The 26,318-nt window shown below is 41.6% G+C and overlaps 1 protein-coding gene across 2 annotated transcripts in view; it reads left to right on the forward strand.

Annotated features, from left to right (window-relative positions):
• shank3a (SH3 and multiple ankyrin repeat domains 3a) overlaps positions 1-26,318 on the forward strand; it is a 1,030,755-nt gene that overhangs the window by 833,397 nt on the left and 171,040 nt on the right. The window lies entirely within an intron of this gene.

Raw genomic sequence — 26,318 nt, forward strand, 5'->3', positions numbered from 1 at the left:
CATCTTCAAGGAGCAGAGAGGGTAAAGAGGTGGAGAGGTTAAGACGAAAATGCCAGAGCTTGCATTCTAGGCAGTTGAAGGTACAGTTGCTGAGGAAGGAGTTAGTAAAATAAAGAAACAACTTGATGCTGGAAATCTGAAACAAAATCAGAAATTGGTGAAGAAACTCAGCAGGTCTGGCAACATCTGTGGAGAGAAAGCAGAGTTAACATTTCCAGTCCAGTCACCCTTCTTCAGAATGGCTGTGGATGTTAATAGGGTAGTAAGGACCAGGGGGACCCTATTGGAAAAAGGGGTGAGGGCAGAAGTGCAGGAAATGGGTCAGATACATCTGAAAGCCCTGTCCACCATGGTGGCAAGGAATCAATGGTTGAGGAAACAGGTGAAAATGTCTGAGGATTCCCACCCACATGCAGAGAGTAGCATCTTCAACAGATATGATGGAGACAGTGAAAGAGATATTGGAATGGAGTCACTACAGGAAGCAGAGTGTGAGGATGTGTAATCCAGGTAACTGTGGAAGGCAATGTGGTCTTGTAGTGGATAATGGGGTCCAGCCTATCCCCAGAAATGGAAACAGAGATTTCTAGGAAGGGAAGGGAGGAGTCAGAGATGGACCACATGAAAGTGAGAACAGGTTGGAAATTGGAAGCAAAATTTATCACTTTTTCCAAATCCAGACAAGAGAAAGAAGCAGCACCAATGGTGTCATCAATGTACCAGAGAAAGAGTTGTAAAGAGGAACCCAATAGGATTGGAACAAGGACTGTTCCATGTATTCCAAAAAAATGGCTATAATTGGGGCCCATGCAGGTAGCCACACGTGGCCACTCCTTTGACCTAGAAAGTAAGAGGAATGAAAGGAAAAGTTGTTCAAAGTGAGGATAAGCTTGGCAAGGTGGAGGAGACTGGTGGGGAATGGGAATAGCTGAGGCCATTTCTCCAGGAAGAAGTGAAGAGCCCTAGGATCATCCTGATGGGGAAGTGGGCATGTAGAGGGATTACACATCCATTGTGAAGAGAAAGCAGCTGGTGCCCTTGAATTATAGGAAGGATGTGGGAGCTTTAGAGAGGGTGTAGAGGAGATTTACCAGAATGCGGCCAGACTGGAGGGCATGTCTTATGAAGAAAGGTTGAGGGAGCTAAGGCTTTTCTCATTGGAATGAAAAAGGATGAGAGGTGACTTGACAGAGGTGTACAAGATGATGAGAGGCATAGATAGAGTGGATAGTCATACTTTTTTCCGAGGGTGGAAATTGCTATCATGAGGGCGATTGGAGGAAGGTTTCGGGGAAATGTCAGAGGTAGGTTATTTACAGAGAGAGTGGTGGGTGCATGGAATGCACTGTCAGCAGTGGTAGTAGATACACTAGGGACATTTCAGTGACTTTTGGATAGGCACATCAATTATAGTTAAATTAAGGGTATGTAGGTTAGTTTGGTCTTAGAGTAGAATAAAAGGTCAGCACAACATCGAGGGCCAAAGGGCCTGTTCTGTGCTGTACTGTTCTATGTAAATGGAAATTCTGAAACTAACATAAAGTATCAGGAGAATCATAGATGTAAGTTGGAAGGGACTGGACAACAGGGGAAGAAATCAATTCAAGGTAAGAAGAGATAAGTTCTGTGGTACAGGAACGATGGGTTTGCCCGGGCAGTCCTAGTTATGGATTTGGGAGGAAGGTAGAAGCAGCTGTATGGGATTGGGAAACTATGAGCTTGGAGGCTGTTGAGGGTAGATCCCAAGATAAGATGACATCAGTGAACATTGCAAATTTAATAGCCTGGTGTTCGAATGTGGAGTCATGGTCCATGGAGAGATAGGAGGAAGTGCCTGAGAGGTGACACTCAACCTTCACAATATACCGGTCAATACACCACTCTTGGCAGTGGACATTGAAATCCCCCGCAGACAATACTTCTGCACTCTTGCCAGCCTCAGTTTCATCCAACAGGGAGGAGTACTGATGCATTACCTGAGGGAGGACGGTACATGGCAAACAGCAGGGGGTTTCTTTCCCCATGTTTAAGCTCATGAAATGAGACTTTGTGGGGTCTGGAGTCAATGTTGAGGCCTTCCAGAGCAACTCCCTCCCAAATGTGCACCACTGTGCTACCACTTCTGCTGGGTCTCTCCTGCCGGTGGGACAGGATATAACCAGGGATGGTGATGATGGTGACTGGGACATTGTAAGATTGCTTGAATATGAATACATCAGGTTGTTGCTTGACTTGTCTGTGAGACAGCTCTCCCAACTTTGGCACTTGCCCCCAGATGTTAGTAAGTAGGACTTTGCAGAGTTGTCAGGGCTGTTTCTGCTGCTGTCTTTTCCAATTCCTAGGTCGATGCCAGATGGTCCATCCGGTTTCACTTTTTTATTGAGACTTTGTCATGACTGATGCAACTGAATGGCTTGTTAGGCCATTTCAAATGGCACTTGAGAGTCAATCACATTGCTGTGGGTCTGGAGTCACATGTAGGCCAGATCAGGTGACGATGATTAATTTTCTGCTTCATTGCCACTTGTCTGCATTATTTCCATATCCCTTAATGTTATGTGTCTCCAGAAATCATCCAGTTTCAGTCTTGAACATGCTCATGATAAAACTACCACTGCCCTTTAGGGTAGAGAATATCTAAATATTCTGCTTGATCAACTGCCTGCAGTGAATGAATAGCTTCTCTGGAAATACGTAGATGTTCTGTGATTTTAATGATGTATCTGATCAGTCACATTTACTGAATATAATGAAAACGACAACTACTCTACACAAGTTCCAAGTTGCCAGTTGGGTTAACAGCTGTTGAGAGCATTGAATGTTTGCACTCTGACTGACTCTCCAATACCCAGCTCTGGCAATGATTTGTCAATAAGGATCAAAGCTTTAGCATAGCTTTCTCTCCGAAGTTGCTGCGAGACCTGCTGAGTTTATCCAGCAATTTCTGTTTTTGTTTCAGAACTTCAGTATCCGCACCTCTTTGTTTTGTAATATCAAAATTAATTTTGGCTTCTGCCCATTTCAGTTTGATCTTGTCACTTGTGTCTGTTAGTATTTCTGGCTTTGGTTGTTTTTGCACAATTGGGCGAGTAATTTGCACATGACATGACATTGCTTTTTCGTACTGAACCACTTTTCAAACCTTCCAAATATCTATTTCTCAACTCAATGATGCTTTGTATCAAATTCTATTGTTCAAATTCTGCATAAACCCATTGGCAATTCTCGCTGCCTGTTCAACATTTTTATTTGACTGGGGAAGATGTAGAGGCAGAAACATTGACGTAGAAACAAAAGTGAAAAGTAGGTCACTCAACCCTTCAAGATTGCTCTGCTACTCAATATTCTCCTGGCTATTCCTCTATTTCAATGCTGTATTTCTGCTTTCTTCCCATACCGTTTCATTGCTTTAGTCCCTAAAAATTTATGTCTTTATTGAATATATTCAGTGACAGCCTCCATGGCCTTCTGTGATATAAAATTTCACAGGCGCACTACCCTTTGAATGAAGAAATGTTTCCCCATCTCAGTCCCAAATTGCCTACCCTATATCCTGACACTGTGGCAGCTGGCTGTAGAAAACAGCCTTCCTGCATCTAGACTGTCCACCTCTGTTAGAATTAAATGTTTCAATCTTCTAAACCTGAGTGAATACTTGCCCAGTTGAACCCAAACATCATAGGACAGTCCCACTCCTGGTTGTCCACCTGGTAAGCCTTCACTGAACTTTCTCTGTGGTAAATAGATCCTTCTTAGGCAGGGAGATCAAAACACCAGGTCTTATGCAGGTACAAAGTGGAATTTTAAAGATGGCACAGGCTTAAGAGGTGCCAGTAAATTTTGGAACAGCCACTGATTGGAAGGGCATAAGGTAAGATGGGGCTGAAATTGAAAGTGAGAGGTGCCATGAGGTGGGGTAAGTAATTCATGCAGCAAATTTGATTAAGATACAGCGAGGAAACTTGCTAACCTCATGGCAAGAAACCCTCCAAAAAGCTCAGTACAGCTTACACATAGCCAAAAATACATAAAATTCAGCTCTCTGAATAAGGCAACATAGTTATCAACAGAATGTCAGCAATGTAGATATGTGTCCCTTTATTTTTATGTCACTTCCGGATAATATCTTTACATACTAAGTGACATCCTTTGCGGATACTTTGGAGGACAGAAAAGCAGTTTGAGGAAGATGCTTTAAAGTAGTTTGTAGTCATACTCAATTGTCACATTGCCTCTTCCAGACAGGTATTGATTGAAATGCAAACACAATTGCCAGGCACTTTCAATCCATCTGAGCATAGTATTGATCAGTTTGTGTTAATTCTCTGGATGCATCTGTAGCATGTTGTCCTTGCTGCGTAAAGGTTGTTCCAAGCTCAATCTCACATCAAGGTGACTATCATTTAGACTATAGTACTTCAGCATTGATGGTGTCATCAGAATAGTTTGATTTTTATGAAAGTTGTTTCCCATTATGTGCTGTAGTACCACTGCATGAACCTAGCAGTGCTCTTGTAAAGAGATTCATATTTGGAAAGGAAATGAGGAAAGGAAGTAGGCCATTCAGCCCATTGAGTCTGCTCCCCCAATCAATGATATCATGGCTGCTCTGATAATCCTCAACTCCACTTTCTTGCCTTTTCTACATAACCCCTGATTCAGTTATCAATTAAAAATCTGTCTATCTCAGCCTTGAATATACTTAATGACCAAGCCTCAACAGCCCCCTGTGGTAAAGAATTCCACAGATTCTCAAAACTCTGAGAGAAAGAATTCCTTTTCATCTCTGTATTAATTGTGCAACTCTGAGATTAGGCCCACTGATCCTAGACTTTCCCTCAAGGGAAAATGACCTTTCCAAATTTACCCTATCAAGTCCTCTAAGAACCCTCTAAGTTTCATTAAGGTCTCCTCTCATTCTTCTATATTCCAAAGTACAAGCTAAATCTACTCAACCTCTCTTCATAAGACAGTTCCTCCATACCCAGTATCAGCCTTGTGAACTTGGCTGGACTTCCTCCAGTGCCAATATTTCTTCCCTTAGATAAAGGAGACCAAAACTGTTCACAGTATTCCAGCTGTGGGCTGACTAGTGCCTTGCATATTTTCAGCAAAACCTCCTTACAATTTCATTCCATTTCCCTTAAGTAAAAGCCAAAAATTGCATTTGTCTTCCCTGTTGCCCATTAAACTTGCTTTTTGTGATTTATGGATGAGGACTTCCAAGTTCCTCTTTTCTGTAGCTTTCTGCAGTCTTTCTTCATTTAAATAATATTCAGCTCCTTTACGTCTCCTGCCAAAATCTATAACCTCACATTTTCCCACATTATATTCCATATACCAAGTTTTTATCCGTTCCCTCTGCAGACTCTTTGCATCATGCTCACCACTTGCCTTCCTATCCATTTTTGTGTCATCTACAAACCTGACTATAGTAGATTCACTTTCCTCATCCAAACTATTAATCTATATTGTAAATAACTGTGGCCCCAGCACTGTTCCCCGTGGCACACCACTAGTTTTAGATTGTCAGTCGGAAAATGGCTCCCTTACTTTCTGTTATCTTCTTGTTTGCAATTCCTCAATCCACTCTAAAATACTATCACCACACCATGGGCTCTTACCTTACTAAGTAGCCTAACAAGTGGTACCTTACCAAATATATTCTAAAAAGCCAAATATATTGATCCATCAACTGATTCCCCTTTGTCTATTCTGCTTGGTACCTCGTAAAAGACTTCTAATAAATTTGTCAGGCATGATTTGCCTTTCATAAATCAGTGTTGACTCTGCCTGATGATATTATCCATTTCTAAATGCTCTCTATTACATTCTTTGCAATGGATTCTAACATTTTCCCAATAACAGGTGTTAAATGAACTGACCTATAGTTGCCTGCTTTTTTTCTCCTTCCCTTTTCCATAAAGGTGTTAACTTGGCAATTTTCCAAATATGGGACTTTTCCAGAACCTAAGAATTCCTGCAAGATTACTATTGTACAACTACTATTTCTGTAGCTAGCCACTTTCTTTAATATCCTAAGATGCATCCCGTCAGGTCCAGGCGACTTACTGGTTTTTACATCCATTAGTTTCCTTTCGGCCTTTTCTCTATTGATTACTGTCGCACTCTCATTCTCTTCAGGATGAAGACATTTACCAGAAAGACATCCAAGACCAGAAAAAATCTTTGTAATCTTCTAGGATCTACTTTTCAGTCAATGACTTAGTGGACTACAGAGCACTACAAATTCCTTCTTGCACATTTAGAATCACTAGACCGAATGTTAGACTTGCTTCTGCTGAAATAAGTGAATTTTGCTTAATACCTGCCATCTTGAACTCCAGATTCTAAATCATCCCATTTCATTGGACACTCAGCTTAACTTGGCCTCTTGACATAAGTAGATTTCATCATACAGCTTCAACCTTACTTTCAAGGGCTGCATTTTTGAGTCACCACCTTGAGCCACTGTGCACAAGTCTACAAAATTCACGATACAGCACAACGCACTGGTGTTATCTGATGCTGCACGTTTGCTTGACATTCTCCTTCTGCAGTCATTATTTCTAACAGTCACTAATCGTTTCTCACCTTCAGATCTAACGAGGCCAACATGTTGTACTTAGCTGTAAACTATTTTTCTCAACAATCTGTTTGGAGATGTTATTACTCACCTCTGGAACAGGTGGAGTTTGAACCCAGGCCTTCTGGTCCAGTGGTAGGGATGCTACCACTGCATGACAAGAGGTCCAACCAAATGTATGATATAAAATGATTCACCAGAATCACTAAATGGTAGATCTCCCATGGCTCTATTTATGGGCTTGTTTTGCTTCTAGCTAAACACTTGCTTGCAAAGTGATTCAGCTTCTTGCTGTTAAAGCATTGCTTTCCCTACACAAGGTGTCTTTCTTTTCTTTTTTACGATGTTCTGCAGCAGGTGCATCCTGTTCTTTGACTTTAATCTTTCTGCTGCCTTTTTTGCAACTATTTTTTGTCCTCTTCCCAGTCTGTTGTTTTCATTCAGCCTGGAGAATCTCTCAGCTTAATACAATCTGTTTGCCCCATGAATATACTCGATTTGATGATTGATGACCTCAGAGCTTTTGCACAAATTGATTGCTTTCTTGAGATTAGGGTTATTCTCTCTCAACAGACTTGTTCTCATGGTGGGATCTCTTACGCCTCAGTCAATCCTGTCTCTGCTAAGGTCATCGTTCTGTTATCTAAATCATAAGGTTCAGCCAAGTCACATATTAATCAATTAACTCTCTCTCACCTTGGACTCTGATGTTGAATAAAATTTGATCTGACTGTGCTGTGAATGTTACATTTCACAACAAATGCTGCACAGAAAAAAAAATAACTAGAGGATATCGTGACACTCATCTCCTTCACCATAATGCTTCACCATAATGAAGGTTTCTTTACAATGGGTTTAAAAATATAATAAGGTCTTATCAGAAATTTCTAACAAATAGTAAATCATAGGCTATACAGATAACCCTTTCATTTTCACAAATATATTTATGGAAATGGTTTTTGCATTCCACTGTAAGTGTGAGATTTAATCTCTGCATACTTTAAGATCTTTCACTTCCTCATCCCATTCTAAATGTGCCTTATTGATATATTTTTCTAAGCAACAAGCAAAACTGCTTCTTCCAGACTTTGATTTGTCCTTCCAACAGATTTAGTTCCCTGCACAATTCATAAACCATATCTTCCAGTCCTTTTGGAGTTTTAAATAATCTTTTAGGAACTGTCATCTTGCCTGAATTTCTGCTGTTGTATCCTGTATTTCAACACTGGCAAGTGTACTGGTTTGATGTCAAGTCTCATTAACCCTGTCCATTATGGATGTGGATACATGAATAAAAACTGAAAGAACTGTGGATGCTGTAAATCAGAAACAAAAACAGAAATTGATGGAAAAGCTCAACAGATCTGGCAGTATCTGTGAAGAGAAATCAGAGTTAACGTTTCAGGTCTGGTGACCCTTCCTCAGAACTGATACATGACACTTATGCTTGACCCCATCCTTTGCTCAATTGGGTTATAAATATATAAAGAATTTATAAGCACAGAAACAATTTTGGAATTAGGGCACTCCTTCTCGGCTGGTGGGAAAATCATGCTGGCCTTTGTGTAATTTCTCAACATAATATTCATATCTTCAAAAGGCAATTTAGGAACAATTGAGACCACACAAGATCTCTTTATCAATATATAATTTAAATTTACCTTAAGCAATGGGAAACACATACACTTCCCATTGATACTGTATACTAATAATACTTTGATTAAGTGAATTTTCTAATGATCTAGACTCTTTGCGAACAATAAAGTCTGAGCCAAACAATATCTCTCAGGTTAACAATCATTATAGGTTCTTTCTTGCAAAACGATGGCGTGACTGCTCCTTTAAATATAAGCCACGTGTCATCTTTGGCATTCTTCTCTCTTCCTATTGTAAAAATATTAAATGCAATGAAGTCTGCCAAGCATCATGTTCTGATTCAGTCATCCCTGTAGAAATTGTTGGCATATGCACCACTGCTACTGATTTAACATCTATTTCCTTTACTGACAGTCTTTTATAAGGATCCTTTATTAAGGATTCCTATTAATTGTCTGCTATTCCATTTCCAACAAGTTGCTTCTAATGCCCTATCTAATGGCAGTTAAAACATGCAGGTTTCCTAACATCCATTTGATTGTCTACATTATCCTTATAAATAACTGAAACAGCTCCTGATGTCTCATGACAGTCAAAGTTTTGTCCATTTATCCAAATACCCTGTTAGTTTCATAGATTTACACAATCCCTACAGTTTGGAAAGAGGCCATTTGGCCCATCAAATCTGCACTGACTCTCCAACAGCCCACCCAAACCCCGAACCAGCCCCCGTCCTGTTCCCGTAATGCCCATTTCCCATGGCCAATCCACCTAACCTGCATATCTTTGGAACAGTGGGAGGAAACTGGAGCACCCGGAGGAAACCTTGCAGATGCAGAGATAAAATGCAAACTCCACGCACACAGTCGCTCACTGGTGGAATTGAACCTGGGTCGATGGTGCTGTGAGATAGCAGTGCTAACCATTGTGGCACCATGCCACTCATATGACAGATTATGAAACTTAGCTGTCCATGAGAAATGTCTTATGCATCTGCAAGAACTGCTGCCTCTTTGACTTTAGAGTCCTGATCATCATACAATAGGACATAATTGTTACTGAAATACTATCCCTGAACTCTTCCATAATCAGGATTTCCCTCATTACCAAAACTTTGCTCTAACTTTAGTGAATGAAATCATTAGTGTCATAATGCAAATTCAGTAAATATCTGGCTGGATTTCATCTTTACTGTCCAAAATCTTAATTGCTAAACTTCAGGAACAAACTCATAGGGAATAAGTAATGCAGTTTTAACTGTCTCATAATCTGAAGATTGTTCTCCTGCAAGACTAGAAACAAACATCTTTCACTTTACCAGTCAGGACACTTGTTCATGTTTTCTTTGACCACTTCAAACCTTTGGCAACTTTCTCAATTGAGAGAAATATCTCTTTACCCTGTCTTCCATAAATTTAAGATCACAGGGAATCTTGATGAAACCCAACTTCTGAATGGGACTTCCCTCGTCATCTAAACTACTGGATGCCTTTGCTGTCTGTAACATAAGCTTTTGATTTTCCAATTCATCCTTCCTGATTTCTTTCTCTCTTAGAAGTTCAAGTTCAAAAAGCTTATCTGTCTCTTTTTTTTCTCAAGATGCTTCACCTGCAACTGAATTCTAGTTATGCTAGATTAGACTCGAATGAGACTCTTCATCTACTTCCAGTCATCTACTTCCTTAGTCCTTGCTTTTGACTCTAACTCCAATTTTTCTGCTAATGCTATTGCCCTATCCTTAATCAATGTTTATAAATCACTTCAAAATAACTCTTCTCTTTCCATAAAAGTCATAGCAACAAAACCATTTTGTTTTTCAACATTTAAAAGTAAAATTCACTTTGAAAACCTCAGCAAGTTCATGTACTGGTAGCTGCCTGTGGATTATAAATCCTGGATCAGCCCTCAAATCACATTACATTCACAGGTAAGCGTCAAATTATATAATGATTCCAGACTAGACTGTCAACTTTATGTTAAGGATCACTAACCTTTATTTTTACAGGAGACAACGGTGAGATACAAAGGGTTTATTAAGAAACTAAAGCCACAAGATTCCACCATTTTGAACAAGCAACTGCACTGTGATGCACAATCATCCTGTACTGAGGCAGTGTGTTAGATATTTGTGGTGACTCTGGAAACCAACTGTTTCCAGGGTCACCACAAATGTTAGAAATTTTATCAAACTACACAAAGTCCCCAGTTTATCGATTGAACTGATCCAGGTTAACAGAAAACACAGACCAGGCCTCTGTTCTTAGCAATAACTTATGTATTATTAATAAATAGATTCAATCCACAGGTTTAAAAAAGCCTAGAAACTGTCAATTATACATTAGTTAAATAGTTCAAAAGTTAAGACTTTAAAATACGTATGTACGCACGTGCGCACATACACGCACACACACATATGCAAACACGCACAAACACACATGCACACATACATGCGCGCACACACACACACATACATGCACACACATGCTTATAGCAAGTGGTGGGAGAAAATAAATTTGCTATCTTCAGAATTTAGCCTTTTCAGCATTCCAATGGTGCTGCCAATATCGTTCACACCCACAAACTGCTCAACCATCAGGAGCCAATCAGATATTTGTTGTCAGACTGATGGTCTTTGGCATCCACAACTGGTCACAATTCTCCAAACCATCAAGGAAAAAGCTGTTTCCATTCAAATCCAACTTTGTACTCAAATTCCCAGAGCTGGGCTGTCTATAGACACACTCAAACCCATTTGGATATGTACAGCAATTCCTTCCTCAGTCCATAATTGTAATGTTGTCCTATTTTCAATTTAGTTCATAGTCAAAACTAATGTGAAATTTTTAAATTGGTCTTTTTAATACATGTTCGCGCAGTTATGCAATCTACAAGCCAAACGACATAATTCTTCCACCCAGAATTAACATGTGGCAAACATGGGAAATATACTGTGATTGAATATGCCACAACCAACTGCAAATACCAAATGTGTTCAAGACAAACCTCTCAGATTTCTTAGCTGTTCCTCCCAGAAGTTCATATCCTGGTGGGATCAAATCTCATTAATCTTCACAAGAGATTATAAATCTTTACTTTTGCCAATCAGTCCTTCAAGGACCCTCTCAAGAGCTGTTCCATCTTGGACTGTCTCAACGACTGCTCCTGTTATGGTCAACTACAGTCCTCTTTCTGATCCACAGCCCTCTAGACTCTGAAAACTGCACTCGAGTACTTATTCACAGGTGCAGCTCCAAATTTACAACTACAGCTAACGTTACCAAGCTTATAACTGCACCTGGGATTTCTCTGAGCTCTAATGTTACTTCGCTGCATAAAGTTTATAAAGGTGAGATATCTGATTGACGCAGTGTGTGATTGGTTGGAATTCTAATGAACGGTAATCCTGTGAGGTGGCATAAGATTTTGAACTGAGGACCTCAACTGCAACCTGTCTGAGCTCTGTTGCAGTGGGAAATAAACACAATATTCCTATTGCAATCTTTAAGGCAAGATTTAAAAATCCAGCCCCTTCGACCACTAATGCACAGTGACTTCAATGTGTGCTACATCTATTTCATAATTATTCTGCAAGATACTTTGTAGCCTCTTGCTGACTATTCTTCAATATTACCTCCCAAACCAATTGAACAGCCTTGTACAAAACATTTGTTACATGAAGCAAATAATCGTAGACATGTAGCAAATTGATGTCCGTTGGTTACAGAGCCACATAGTCACCTTCTGGTTGCAGTGAGTACAGGTGTCAGTCTCGACGCTATTTATCATCTATTCCTAATTGAGCAAAGAAGAATGATTTGCTTCATTGTTAAGCAGGAAACACATATCAGTCAGTCTGTGACTATGTTTAACAGAATATTGCTCAGCTTTCAGATTCCTAGTCACCTGGAAGCTGAAGGGACACTTGCCAATGAAACAAGAAGAATAGTCTAGTATCAGTAATCTTCTCAGTTGTTGTTCTCACTGGCTGTCTCTGGCCATATACTTAGCTCTGCAGGACCACTCTGTGAAGTATTGTGAAAACAGGGTTGGACTTTGGAAAAACAGCAGTCCAATTGCTCATAAAATCCTCTCAGAGAAACTAGTGACTCAGACTGAAACGACAGCTTTGTTTGTCTGGAGGTAGGCAGTTTTTGCAAAAGAGTTGATGCATGTGAGTGAAGGCCAGCAATTAATGACACCCAGTAAGGTTTGAAATGAACAATCTTGGCAACATGGAACATTGCAGCAGCATCCAAATACATTCCAGTTTTATTTTAATAGATCTGTTGAAATGAGGATTGAAAAGAATAGGAATTGGGATTGAAAGAGGTGTTACAAGATATTCGCCATGGGCCAAAGACCTATGAAATATCTGGACGCAGCATTTTGGAAATGGGAGATAACAGAGTATGAGAAAGACAATGACAGATCCACGGGCACCAGCCCCTTATGTCTCTTGTCCATGGACATTGGCGTACTACATTTGCAAGCCCATCACGACTTTAATGGCACCTCTTCAATCCACTTGTAGGCAACTTTGGAAGAACAGATGTGGACTGGAGAATGAGTCAGCAACTAGCATTGATAGGCTGCTGCAGGGACACTCTGTGTGCACAAACGGCTCGTGGATTCGACCACTTTGCATCTCAGAGCTGCTAGCTTGATCTCTTAGCCCTTACTGAGTTTGTGCCTCCCTGCATATTCATGACACCCCATGCCTTGACTGTAATGACTACAGTCGTGCAACCAAGCAGCTTACCTTGGCGGTCAACATTCCTTAGTCAAGGCAGTAGACATCTTGCTCTACAGCAATATGCTTCATCACTCTCACACCTGCACCATGTGCCAGCAGCTAACATGGCAAGTGCAGCAAGCAAGCAGCCATGTCTCAAAGCTTTAGAGGAACAATCCTCACCAAAGTCCATGAAGGCACTTGTCAGTCTGGGGTCTCAGCCCAGTGAGTCAAGAGCAGTCACCCATACCAGTCCAGGGACTTGATTATGGATAGACTTGCTGTCGGGGTGATTCATTTGGGGTGTGTGTGCATTTGCAGTACAGGTGGTGGGTCACTCTCAGTCCTGTGGCTCCATAGTCACAAAATCAAGGGTGAGGAGGGGATTAGAGTGAACATGGTTGGGGAAATGTACATTTCCATTCGGAGGTCTGGGTACTTATCATCCAGGGCTTTCCAATTAGATCATTCAGAGGGTAAACTACTGTCAGTCTGTCGGTTCCATCCACTAAGTAGAAAAGAGGGATTGGTGTAACAGAGGAGGGGGAGGGGCTGCTTGGGTGGAGAGACCCTGGCGGCAGCCCTGGAGGATTGGCTGTGTAACGTGTGAACAGCCCAGACAGCCTCAGACACTACTTGCCAGTGATGCATGAACCCTCCTTGGCTGGAACTTTGAAGGGTCAGAGGGGAACAGGCAGGGTGCAGGTAGAGGGCTCAGCCATGGAGGGCCCTGGAGTATGCTGAGAAGAGACATTAAAGGGATCTGTGTGAGGATCCACATGGCCTCACCCTCTAAGTTCTCTGCCTCTTTGTCATCATGCCTTTAGTCCTTAGGAGCAATGCCTGTGCACCTCTGCGGCATACCCTGAGGTGGCTAGACCTGGCTCCCCATTTAAGCCACCAATCTGTCCATGGAGGCAAGAGTTGCTGCACTGCTACAGCTTCAGGATAATGACGACCATTGCTTCCTACATCCCTGTCTGAAGCTCCTACTCTTCCCTGTGCATATGAACAAAGTCCCTGATTGCTCTTCTCCTGCCTGGGGCTGAGGCAGTGTCAGGTTTCCTGCAGTCCTCTGAGTGCCAGGGCCCTGGGCTGTTTCTTTCTGGCCAGCTGCAGAGTTATCACAATGAGGTGCCCACCACTAAGTGAGGGCTTCAGGAAGGCAGCCTTGTCGATGCCTCTGCTGAGGCCTCCATACTGCCATCTTCAGAGTCGGGGAGATGGCTTCTGATGGAGCCAGCCTTTTCTCCATGAGATGGTGGATATCTTGCTGGTATCTGCAAGGTGAAAGAAAGAGAAGGTGTTACAGCCAGTGGTTAGAAGTAATATGCAGTGATTGAGATGAGGGCAGGGTAACTGTGAGAGTTGCAGTGGAATGAACACTGTTGCTTACTCAGTTGGCATAACATGAATGCCTTGGCATTACTGCAGGAGCGGTTCTGGTCTTATGCACCCTCCTTGAAGAGGCTGAGGTTATTTATTTTAGGTTAATTATTTCAATCAATTTGTTCAGATGTATTATGACACAACTCTGGTTCATAACACCTCCGGATAGAACTTGATCCTAGACCTTCTAGCCCAGAGATAGGGACATCACAAGACTCTGAATATTTTAAATCAACCCATTTGGACATACTATTACCTTTGGTAGGTGGGACTTGAACTTGGATCTTCTGGCTCAGAAGTAGAGACATTACCATTACATCACAAGAGCCCTAAAGATGGTGTTGTGTAAGGATTTGAGGGGGTTAATAATAAGGAGTGCCATAGGCACCACCTACTATAATAAATACTCTGTGTATGTGCTGACAGAGGACTTTGGGATTTCACTTTATGTTAGCTGTTAGTCTTTTTTCATAATCCTTCTTTGATACTTAATTTACTTTTTCATCTTACTTCTGAAGCTCAGTGTTCACCTTGGTTTTTCTATCTGACACTGGTCACAAGCAAACTTTTTCCAGATTTGTTTACCTGACATTTCATTTTTGAGGGAACATACTTCAACTGTGCTAGAACCATCTGAAGTGAAGGAGATGCATTGTTCAGCTACAGGTCTTTCTGCCAACCTTTGGCTCCAGTCTGTCCAGCCCACTCATTGCTCAATTGAAGTCAACTGTCCCCGAGTTAATCTTTCTCCGATTGTCCTTTGTCCTTTTTCACTGTCATCCTGAACATTATTATACAATAATTACTGCCCTCTAAATTCTCCCCACTGACATGTGGTCTATCTAGCCCACCTTGTTCCCAAAAACCAGTTCTTGCACTGCCTACTTTCTTGTTGGACTTAGAGACGTTCTGTTTTCGAATTTTTTTTTATCCCAAACATAGCTGAGGAATGATTGCCTGTCACTGTTCACTACCATTATCCATTTCTACGTTCTGATAATTAGAGTCCATCTGAATAATGCTTGCAGCTATCACTGTAATTTCTGTGAAGATTTGTTTTCACACTTCCTTCCCAATAGCCGGTTGTCTGTAGACTGAGCAATGAGGTTACTCTCTGTTTATTACCAAGCTCTGGAAAAATCAATCAATGTCCTTGAAACCTCTAGATGTCCCCTTTCTGCAGCATCACAATTCCCTCCTTAATCAATACGGCCACCTTCCTTTTTTTCTCTCCCATCTTTTTTGATCACCAAGAACACTTAACACCCTATTGGCTATGCTCCATGCATTCACGTACATGTAGTATATACCCAATTTAGACTTCATTTCTTTTCACCTTTCTGCAACTCCACCTGTGAACTGACTATTCCAAAGCTGTCAGACACAGAAACATGTTATACTGTGATTGAGAAAGAGGCTGTCTCCACGACACGGGCTTCTGAGAGACTTTCAGATAAGGTCTTTGGTCTGAATGTGACAATAGAAACAGATCACAAGCTTTTAGTTGAGAAGGACCAAGTAAGGAAGCCTCCAAAAACACAAAGATTTCAACTTTATCTCACAAAGATTGCCTGAAAAAACAGCGTACATGCAGGAAAAAGGGCCAGAAACAGCAGATACATCCTCCAGAGCAAAGGTTGACAGCCCTACCAGGGACAATGTTGAGTTTACTCACAAACTAATATCATACATTCAGTCCAAGGCAGCAGAATTGTCTGCAGGATTGAGAGAAGTCGCTGAGGGACCAGAGATGTCCCAACAGCCATCAGCATGGTGTTAAAGGTTAGCCAGACCAAAGGACCACATGGGGAAGTGTGAGTACAGATTTATTTGTTTTTGATGGATGACCTTACCTTATTGTTATTGATTATTTCTCCTAATGGTTTGCGATTTAGAAGCTGCAAACCACAACTATGAATATGACTGTCTTAGTCTTTTATGAGATATTTACAAAACATGGGTATCCCTGATGTGGCCATTTCAGACAACAGGCCTCCAGTGAGTGCCTCAGCCAGTTTGCAAACAGTTCTGGAATTGTGTAAGTCACAAGCTTGCCAATATATCCACAAGCAAATAGGAAAGCGGACCGGATTGGGCAGGAGTTTTGGGATGGGGGCATTGGGGGCAGGACCATTAAATTGCTCACAACTTGTATACTGTTAAATTATTGATCCACCCATTCCACTAGAATTGGTAAAGCCCAGGAAACTGAAGCCACAGCTCCCATCCTACCAAAGATGTTGACTCCTCATTTATGCCTACAGGACTATCATGGGACACACAATAGGAACAGTCCTATTGTGCAAAACTGGCCGCACACTGCATTGGGTTTTATGGTGAAAGACAGTTGTCAGATTTAATACAGGGACAATAGATGTGGATCAGGCAATAAATGTGGATTTGAAGAGACAAGGTATGGTCATCCAAAGAGTTGCAGAGGTCATATATTATTGCTACTGCCAAACGGGTCACATGAAGCTTGATAGAATCCCTACAGTGATGAAAGAGGACTTTCCAGCCATCAAGTCTGCACTAACCCGCTGAAGAGCATTCCATCCAGACCCCTACCCTATACCCATAACCTCGCATTTACCATGGTTAATCCACCTAACCTGCACATCTTTGTTCTGTGAGAGAAAACTGGAGCACCCAGCGGAAACCCACACAGACACAGAATGGAAGTGCAAACTCCACACAGTCACCCAAGGGTGGAAATGAACCCGGGTCCCCAGCACTGTGAGGCAGCAGTGCTAATCACTGAGCCACCATGCTGTTCTACTGTCCACTACTGATAGATGGAGATAAACCCAGTGGGGAAGCTGACAGTGTAAGGGTCTCAAATTGTCAAGGAAAGAATCAAAGTGAACAGTTCCCAACTCAACTAACTACCAGATCTGAAGGCTATGTACTCCATTGAAATAGTGACACTTCTGGAGTACGTGAACTTTAAAAGTGCGAAAACTGGGGGAAGACATGGTGTTGTAAATATAATATTAATAATAAGATGAAAAAAAGCTTGGGAATGGAGACATTTATACATATGAAAAGGTGTACTTCAAAGTGCCATAAGCAGCACCCACTATGATGATGTCAGCTGGACTGTTGGCAGACTAGCCGAGAATCTTGATAGAGTGGGACCTAACATGGTTCTCCCCATGGTCTCCATAATGAAGTCTGCCATGTAAACTGTAACTAGTTGTTAATAGGCAATAAACTATATCTTGATAACTACAAGAAACTCTTCTATCTTGACCAGGAAGTGGTTTTCCTTTACCTCACAAGACCAAGTAGACCCTGTCAACTCCTGGTGGTGTCAACAACTAATTCAGCATAGTGAGCTGGCACACAAGTACAACAGTTAGCACCTTTGGAGCTGCACCTCAAATTCAGTAGCTTCACGAGAGGAGAGTAAAGGTCCAGTGAAAACTGTAGCAAGTCCTTTGCAGAATTTCAACTCAACATAAAGTAGCTGTATGAGGCCTGGCGCAGGTTTACAACTCAGGTTGTGATAGTCCCCATGTGTTACACTTTGGGGATTTTTTTTAATGATGTTGTCACCTTCCAAGTAGAGACCCCATACTGCCTGTTCTGAGAAAGACCCAAAGAACCACATGCCAATTGTGCAACCAAAGGAGCCTTCCCCTGGAATCAAGATACCAGGTTCAGAAGTCCTTCCCATGGAGTCATACAGCACAGAAACAGACCCTTTGGTCCAACCAGTCCATGTCGACCATAACCCCAAACTAAACCTGTTCCACCTGCCTGCGCTTGGCCCTGCCAAATGTTTTTTATTCATGTACTTATCCAAATGTCTTTTAAATGTTTTGACTGTACCTCCACCCACCACTTCCTCTGGAAGTTCATTCCACACACAAACCACTCTGTGTAAAAGCATTTGTCCCTCATGTCTTTTTTAAATCTTCCTCCTCTCATCTTAAAAATATAACCTGTAGTCTTGAAAGCCGGCACCCTAGGGAAAAGCCACCTGCCATTCACCAGATTTATGCTTCTCATGATTTTATAAACTTCTATAAGGTCACCCCTCAACCTGCTATCTTCCATTGAAAAATGTCCCAGTCTATCCAGCCTTTCCTTATAACTCAAACCCAATTAGAGGGTGATGACTCTTGGGCTCAGAAACTGCAGTTTCTGAGCCCTGGTTGCTGCTGGACACACCACTCAGTATCTCAAGATTGTAGAGGCCCCCAACCACAAGTAAGCAAGGTAGGGAGGGTGTTTTCTAGGAAGTGTGGGCAATCAGGGCAATCTGCAAGCCACCCCCTTCCTTTCAATAAGGTACTGATCACTTGTGACTGCAATACGGAGAGTTTGAAGCAGAAAGGGAACAACAGAATCTGGGAATGGTTTTGCTGATGCTAACTGCTGGAGAATGTTTAGCTGAACACCATTCACTGTCAAACTGAAATGTTTATCGGGCTGAATTGGAATGAACAATGAGTGAAGCACAAAGTGCATTGTTACGCAATGTTAACTGGGAGGATTGTCTGATTCAATCAGTTTCATCTTACAATATTTTGATAACAAAATCAACTCTGACAATTACTATGAAATGACCACTTGTCACACACCAATATATACAGTCACAATTTACAAAATCAGTCCAGCTAATCCCACCATATATGTAAACGTCACATTATCTCCTTGGTTTGTGTTGGGACTGCAGGTGACAAAGGCAGTAGAGTCATTGAGTGGCCTTCAGTCCTGCTGAATTATGGACAAGGGGGAAGATCTTATTCCCAATCACTATTCTGCCGAAAATCTTTCATTGGTGTGTGAACATTTGTTCATGTTTGCGTATGCACTTGCATATGTATGATGAATGTACACGTGTAGCATTGACCTTTTTCATAAGTGTGAATGAATGTGTGTTAATGTATATGGTGATAAAGACTCGGGATTTATTAGTATTTCGAAACTAATGTTTCAAAATGGAAGAACACAGTATGGATGTACTGTTTGTATTTCCATTCTGTGTATTAAGAAGAGTCATAGCATCTTAGAGGTGTACAGCACAGAGAAAGGTCCTTCAGCCCCTCAAGTCTGTGCCCATCAAAATCAATTGCGTAATTATTTTAATCCCATTTTTCAGCACTTGGCCCATAGTCTTGTATGAGGTAAAAACAATGACTGCAGATGCTGGAAACCAGATTCTGGATCAGTGGTGCTGGAAGAGCACAGCAATTCAGGCAGCATCCGACGAGCAGCAAAATCGACGTTTCGGGTCCTGATGAAGGGCTTTTGCCCGAAACGTCGATTTTGCTGCTCGTCGGATGCTGCCTGAATTGCTGTGCTCTTCCAGCACCACTGATCCAGAACCATAGTCTTGTATGCCTTGTCTTCACAAATGCATATCTAACTACTTCTTGAATGGTATAAAGATTTCTGCCGCTACCAATCCTACAGGTAGTAAGTTCCAGTTTCCCACAACCCTCTGGATGAATACAGATTTCTTCACATTGCCTGTAAACCTCCTGCCCCTCACCTTAATTCTATGTCCCTGGTTACTGATCCCTCCACCAAGGGGAAAGGTTTCTTCCTGTCTACCCTGTCAATGGAGAACACAGTTTCAATTTTGAGTTGTCAGTGGTATCATTGTGTCTGAAGTTTTGTTTTACAGGCATCAAATGAAGTATTTAAAGCACTTCAATTCAATTGTTCAATGCATTAATAACAATTTTAGAAGGGAATAACAACTGCTGTTGCCTTGTGACATGAGTCCAGCATCACAAAAAAACTTTCTAGAACCATCTCAAAGGACAGGCAGTGTGTGCAGGTTCAGTCAGAATGGAAATGTTAGTTTATCTGTTTCCAAAATGCCAGGGCTCGTGCAAAACAATCCTGAGTGACCGAGAAGTAAGAAATTGCTGGAAACTGAGGATGTGTGTTTTTGCTCTGCAACTGTTACAAGTCAATAAGAAAAAAAGCTTTAGAACTCAATTACAGCGGCATTAACCAAACAGCAAACTTTAAATTGGAGACAGGGTGACCCTTCACTGAGGTTTGAAAATCTAGGAAGTTATTATTGAGGGTAAAAGGTTGAATTCTATTTCTTATACTTCTAATAATTCTTATGAAATGTAATAGTTTTTTTTCATCATGTATATAAAACCTCTATGTTATTTTGGAAAACTACATTGGCAGCTTCCTAAGAATATATTCAATAACTGACCATCACAGTAAGCAAGTATCAAAAATAAAATTTAAGGTCTGTTAATTCAAGTTTCATTCCGTGAGCCTCCTGGATCATCTTGATGGCCCTCTTGTCATAGCAGCTAAGTGCTTTATTGGTAATGCATAGGTAGCAGCCCTCATATTGCTGGCGGGCAAATCTGGTCTTATTTAGACATCAGAGAGAGGTGCTAGTCCACGCAGTACACTCTCTCTCTATACATTTGGTGCTTTGCAGCTAGTACCATACATATCTCAACTCAGCTATTCATCAGATGTACCAACAACATTGATGAGGCCTTTGCTGGAGCTGAAAACATTCTATTCAAGTTGGAAACTTTATGTACAGTCTTCTTGACTGAAACCCTACTCCTTAAAGCAGAAATCTCATGTCAGTGAAAGACAGACAGGAATTTAGTTCACTTAGATGATGCAAGTCCACACCTGAACCTAATTACTGAGTTTACTCCATATCTTTCAATACCCTGAATCAACAAAAATCCATTAATCATGGTCTTACAAAACTCAATAGCCCCTAGCATTTGCAGCTTTTGAGATAAAGAATTCCTCATTAACTTTATTTTTTGTGTGAAAAGTTGATTCCTGATTTCATTCCTGTATGGCCTCACTATAATTGTGGCCTCTGATTCAGCAATTCCTCGCCAGAATAGATAAATTAACTAATTAGTAAAATTTGTAAAACTTATATATGTACGAGAATAGATCAGAACTTAATCTCTAAACTCATGTTTGATGTATTATGGTCATTGTTCTTTGAAATACAGAACCAACAAGGCTTTGATCCCCAAGCTGTTCAGACAAGTGGTAATGGAAACTGACTCTCCACCTTCAACATTTTCACATTAATCCAAGCTGCTGCTCAGTGTTACTCTTGTTGCCACTGTGTGAACTCAACTTTGTCTCACAATATAACTCATCTTCACAAGCAGTGGAAATGACACAATGTTTCGTAAAAATGGTTCACAAAAAATGTGGACTATGATAGGATGAGAAATAAGTGAAAAATATCTCATCACAACCCATAGCTGCCACACACTGCTGGACTATCCAAATCAGGCACTGTCACTGTAGTGAACGACAGGTCAACATTTTAAGGAGACCGATTTTCATTTCACTCACCTACCATGTTGCCTTCTGCAAACTGGTGATACACAACTGAAGTGACTAACACCGTCTGAGCTTGCAGCTGCTGGTTTTGGCCCATCTACTTAGTACATTCTTGAAAGGTATGACTCCCTTGTGGGACCATGCCAACCCTTGTAATGTCATGACATTTGTCGTTGCGCTGAATGGCTATCTGTCTCTGTTGTCTGGAAGCTGTTGGAATGACTTCCAGCCTCGGGTTAAATTTTAATGGTCATAAAAAGGGATCCAGAGGTACTTATTTGAACAGAGATTATTTCAGTGGACAAAGGTGGCTGATGGTGAAAGAACATTCAAATTATGTAGTAACAGCTTGAAAATTTAACAACCAGTAGTCAGCTCTCAATTAGTTGTGGTTGCTGACATATGGACCAAGGTTAAATTAAAAGTAGGGGAACATCAACAAGATATTCTGTCTCTTTAAGCTGAGTTATACTTATCTAAGGAAAATTGAAATAGGAGTAGAAGAAGGCCATTCAGCCCATTTAATCAACTCTGCCAGTCAATAAGATCATGGCTGATCTGCCTGTGTTTCAAATTCCACATTCCCACTGACTCCTGATAACCACCCATTTCCCTGTCTAACAAGAATTCATCTGACTTTGTCATAAAAATATTCAGTGACCCCACCAAAAACCACGTTCTGAGGCAGAGAGTTCCAGATTCACACAACTGTTTGTCCTGGAAGGGTAACTCCTAATTTTAAAATAATGCTCCCTATTTCTGGACTCATTCAGAGGAAGAAACACCCTTTCTATGTTCACAATGTTAAGACCATTCAGGATCTTATACACTTCAATCAATTCATCTGTCACTCTTTTAAGCAATAGTGGCAAAAAACACAGTTTGTTTGACCTATCCTCAGAAATTGGCCAACTCATTACAGATATCAATCAAATAAACCTTCTGTGAACCACCTCCAATGCATTTATATCCTTCTTTAAACAAGGAGACCAAAACTGAGCTGTGGTCAGTACATGAGATAGGCTGTCACCAAGGAATCACAGCAGTCATAGAGTCTTAGAGATGTACAGCATGTAAACAGACCCTTCGGTCCAACCCGTCCATGCCGACCAGATATCCCAACTCAATCTCGTCCTACCTGCCAGGACCCGGCCCATATCCCTCCCATGGGTGGCATGGTGGCACAGTGGTTAGCACTGCTGCCTCACAGTGCCAGAGACCCGGGTTCACTTCCCACCTCAGGCAACTGTCTGTGTGGATTTTGCACATTCTCCCCATGTCTGCGTGGGTTTCCTCCCACAGTCCAAAGATGTGCAGGTTAGGTGAATTGGCCATGTTAAATTGCCCGTAGTGTGAGGTGAAAGGGTAAATGTAGGGGAATAGGTCTGGGTGGGTTGCTCTTTGGAGGGTCGGTGTGGACTTGTTGGGCTGAAGGGCCTGTTTCCACACTGTAAGTAATCTAATCAAACCCTTTCTATTCATATACCCATCCAAATGCCTCTTAAATGTTGCAATTGTACCAGCATCCACCACTTCCACTGGCAGCTCATTGAATACATGTATCATCCTCTGTGTGAAAAGGTTGCCCCTTAGGTGTTTTTTATATCTTTCCCCTCTCACCCTAAACCTATGCCCTCTAGTTCAGGACTCCCCAACCCCAGGAAAAAGACTTTGTCTATTTATCCTATCCATGCCCCTCATAATTTTGTAAACCTCTATAAGGTCACTCCTCAGCCTCCAACGCTCCAGGGAAAACAGCCCATTATGTTCAGCCTCTCCCTATAGCTCAAATCCTCCAACATCCTTGTACATCTTTTCTGAACCCTTTCAAGTTTCACAACATCTTTTCGATAGGAAGGAGACCATAAATGCATGCAATATTCCAACAGTGGCCTAACCAATGTCCTGTACAGCTGCAACATGACCTCCCAACTCCTGTACTCAATACTCTGACCAATAAACGAAAGCATACCATACTCCTTCTTCACTATTCTATCTACCTGCGATTACACTTTCAAGGAGCTATGAACCTGCACTCCAAGGTCTCTTTGTTCAGCAACACTCCCTCGGACCATACCATTAAGTGTATACATCCTGCTAAGATTTGCTCTCCCAAAATGCAGCACCTCACATTTTTCTGAATTAATCTCCATCTGCCACTTCTCTGCCCATTGGCCCATCTGGTCAAGATCCTGTTATAATCTAAGGTAAGCTTCTTCGCTGTCCACTATACCTCCAATTTTGGTGTCATCTGCAAATTAACAAACTGTACCTCTTATGCTCGCATCCAAATCATTTATGTAAATAACAAAAAGTAGGGGACCCAGCACCGATCTTTGTGGAACTCCACTGGTCACAGGCCTCCAGTCTGAAAAACAACCCCCCACCACCACCCTCTGTCTTCTACCTTTGAGCCAGTTCTGTATCCAAATGGCTAGTTCTCCCTGTATTCCATGAGATCTAACCTTGCTAACCAGTCTCCCATGGGGAACCTTGTTGAATGCCTTAAACTGAAATCCATATAGATCACATCTACTGCTCTGCCCTCATCAATCCTCTTTGTTACTTCCTCAAAAAACTCAATCAAGTTTGTGAGACATGATTTCCCATGCACAAAGCCATGTTGACTATCCCTAATCAGTCCTTGCCTTTCCAAATACATGTACACCCTGTCCCTCAGGATTCCCTCCAACAACTTGCCCATCACCGACGTCAGGGTCACTGGTCTATAGTTCCCTGGCTTGTCCTTAAACAGTGGCACCATGTTAGCCAACCTCCAGTCTTCTGGCACCTCACCTGTGACTATCGTTGATACAAATATCTCAGCAAGAGGCCCAGCAATCTCTTCTCTAGCTTCCTACAGAGTTCTCGGGTACACCTGATCAGGTCCTGGGGATTTATCAATCTTTATGCGTATCAAGACATCCAGCACTTCCTCCTCTGTAATTTGGTCATTTTGCAAGGTGTACATTTCTCTGTAGTCTATATCTTCCATATCCTTTACCACAGTAAATACTGATGCAAAAAACTCGTTTAGTATCTCCCCCATTTTCTGCGGCTCCATACAAAGGCTGCCTTGCTAATCTTTGAGGGGTCCTATTCTCTCCCTAGTTATCCTTTTGTCCTTAATGTATTTGTAAAAACCCTTTGGATTCTCCTTAATTCTATTTGCCAAAGCTACCTCATGTTCCCTTTTTGCCCCCCTGATTTCCCTCTTAAGTATATTCCTACTGCCTTTATACTCTTCTAAGGATTCACTCGATCTATCTTGTCTATACCTGACATATGCTTCCTTCTTTTTTTTAACCAAACCCTCAATTTCTTTAGTCATCCAGCATTCCCTATACCTACCAGCTTTTCCTTTCACCCTAACAGGAATATACTTTCTCTGGATTCTTGTTATCTCATTTCTGAAGGCTTCCCATTTTTCAGTCGTATCTTTACCTGCGAACATCTGCGCCCAATCAGCTTTCAAAAGTTCTTGCCTAATACCGTCAAAATTGGCCTTTCTCCAATTTAGAACTTCAACTTTTACATCTGGTCTATACTTTTCCATCACTATTTTAACTCTAATAGAATTATGGTCGGTGGTCCCAAAGTGCTCTCCCACTGACACCTCAGTCACCTGCCCTGCCTTATTTCCCAAGAGTAGGTCAAGTTTTGCACCTTCTCTAGTAGGTACATCCACATACTGAATCAGAAAATTGTCTTGTATGCACTTAAGAAATTCCTCTCCATCTAAACCTTTAACACTATGGCAGTCCCAGTCGATGTTTGGAAAGTTAAAATCCCCTACTATAACTATCCTATTATTCTTATAGATATCTGAGATCTCCTTACAAGTTTATTTCTCAATTTCCCTCTGACTATTAGGGGGTCTATAATACAATCCCAATAAGGTGATCATCCCTTTCTTATTTCTCAATTCCACCCAATAATTTCCCTGGATGTATTTCTGGGAATATCCTCCCTCAGCACAGCTTTAATGCTGTCCCTTATCAAAAACGCCATTCCCCTCCTCTCTTGCCTCTCTTTCTATCCTTCCTGTAGCATTTGCATCCTGGAACATTAAGCTGCCAGTCCTGCCCATCCCTGAGCCATTTTTCCATAATTGCTATGATATCCCAGTCCCATGTTCCTAACCATGCCCTGAGTTCATCTGCCTTCCCTGTTAGGCCCCTTGCATTGAAATAAATGCAGTTTAATTTATTAGTCCTACCTTGTCCCTGCCTGCCCTGACTGTTTGACTTGCTTCTGTTCTCAACTGCATCAGTCTCAGATTGACCTCTTTCCTCATTATCTCCCTGGGTCCCAGTCCCCCACCTTACTAGTTTAAATTCTCCCGAGCAATCAGTTTCCATATTCTGTGATCTCTCGGTCCAACATCACAGACAGTCACTTTGACAGCTTCTGTGAAAGGGTGAGTGCATAAGGTAGGGGTGATGAAAAGGGTTGAGGGCAAGGTATATAGGGTACCAGTGGGAAGAATGCCAGGCAAGTAGGGTGTCAGGTACATATGTTTAGGGTGCCAGGTGGGCCAGGTATACAGTGCAATGTGTTTGGGATTCCAGATGAGTAGGGTGCCAAGGCGCAAGGTGGCAAATGGCCCAGATAAGTAATTGAGTGTTTACAGGAACTCAGGTTGAGCAGGAGATATTGGTTTGGGTAGGAGCAGAGGATGGATGGCAGGTGAGGTGG

This window comes from Chiloscyllium plagiosum, chromosome 23, assembly GCF_004010195.1.
Source record: "Chiloscyllium plagiosum isolate BGI_BamShark_2017 chromosome 23, ASM401019v2, whole genome shotgun sequence".
Taxonomy (NCBI): domain Eukaryota; kingdom Metazoa; phylum Chordata; class Chondrichthyes; order Orectolobiformes; family Hemiscylliidae; genus Chiloscyllium; species Chiloscyllium plagiosum.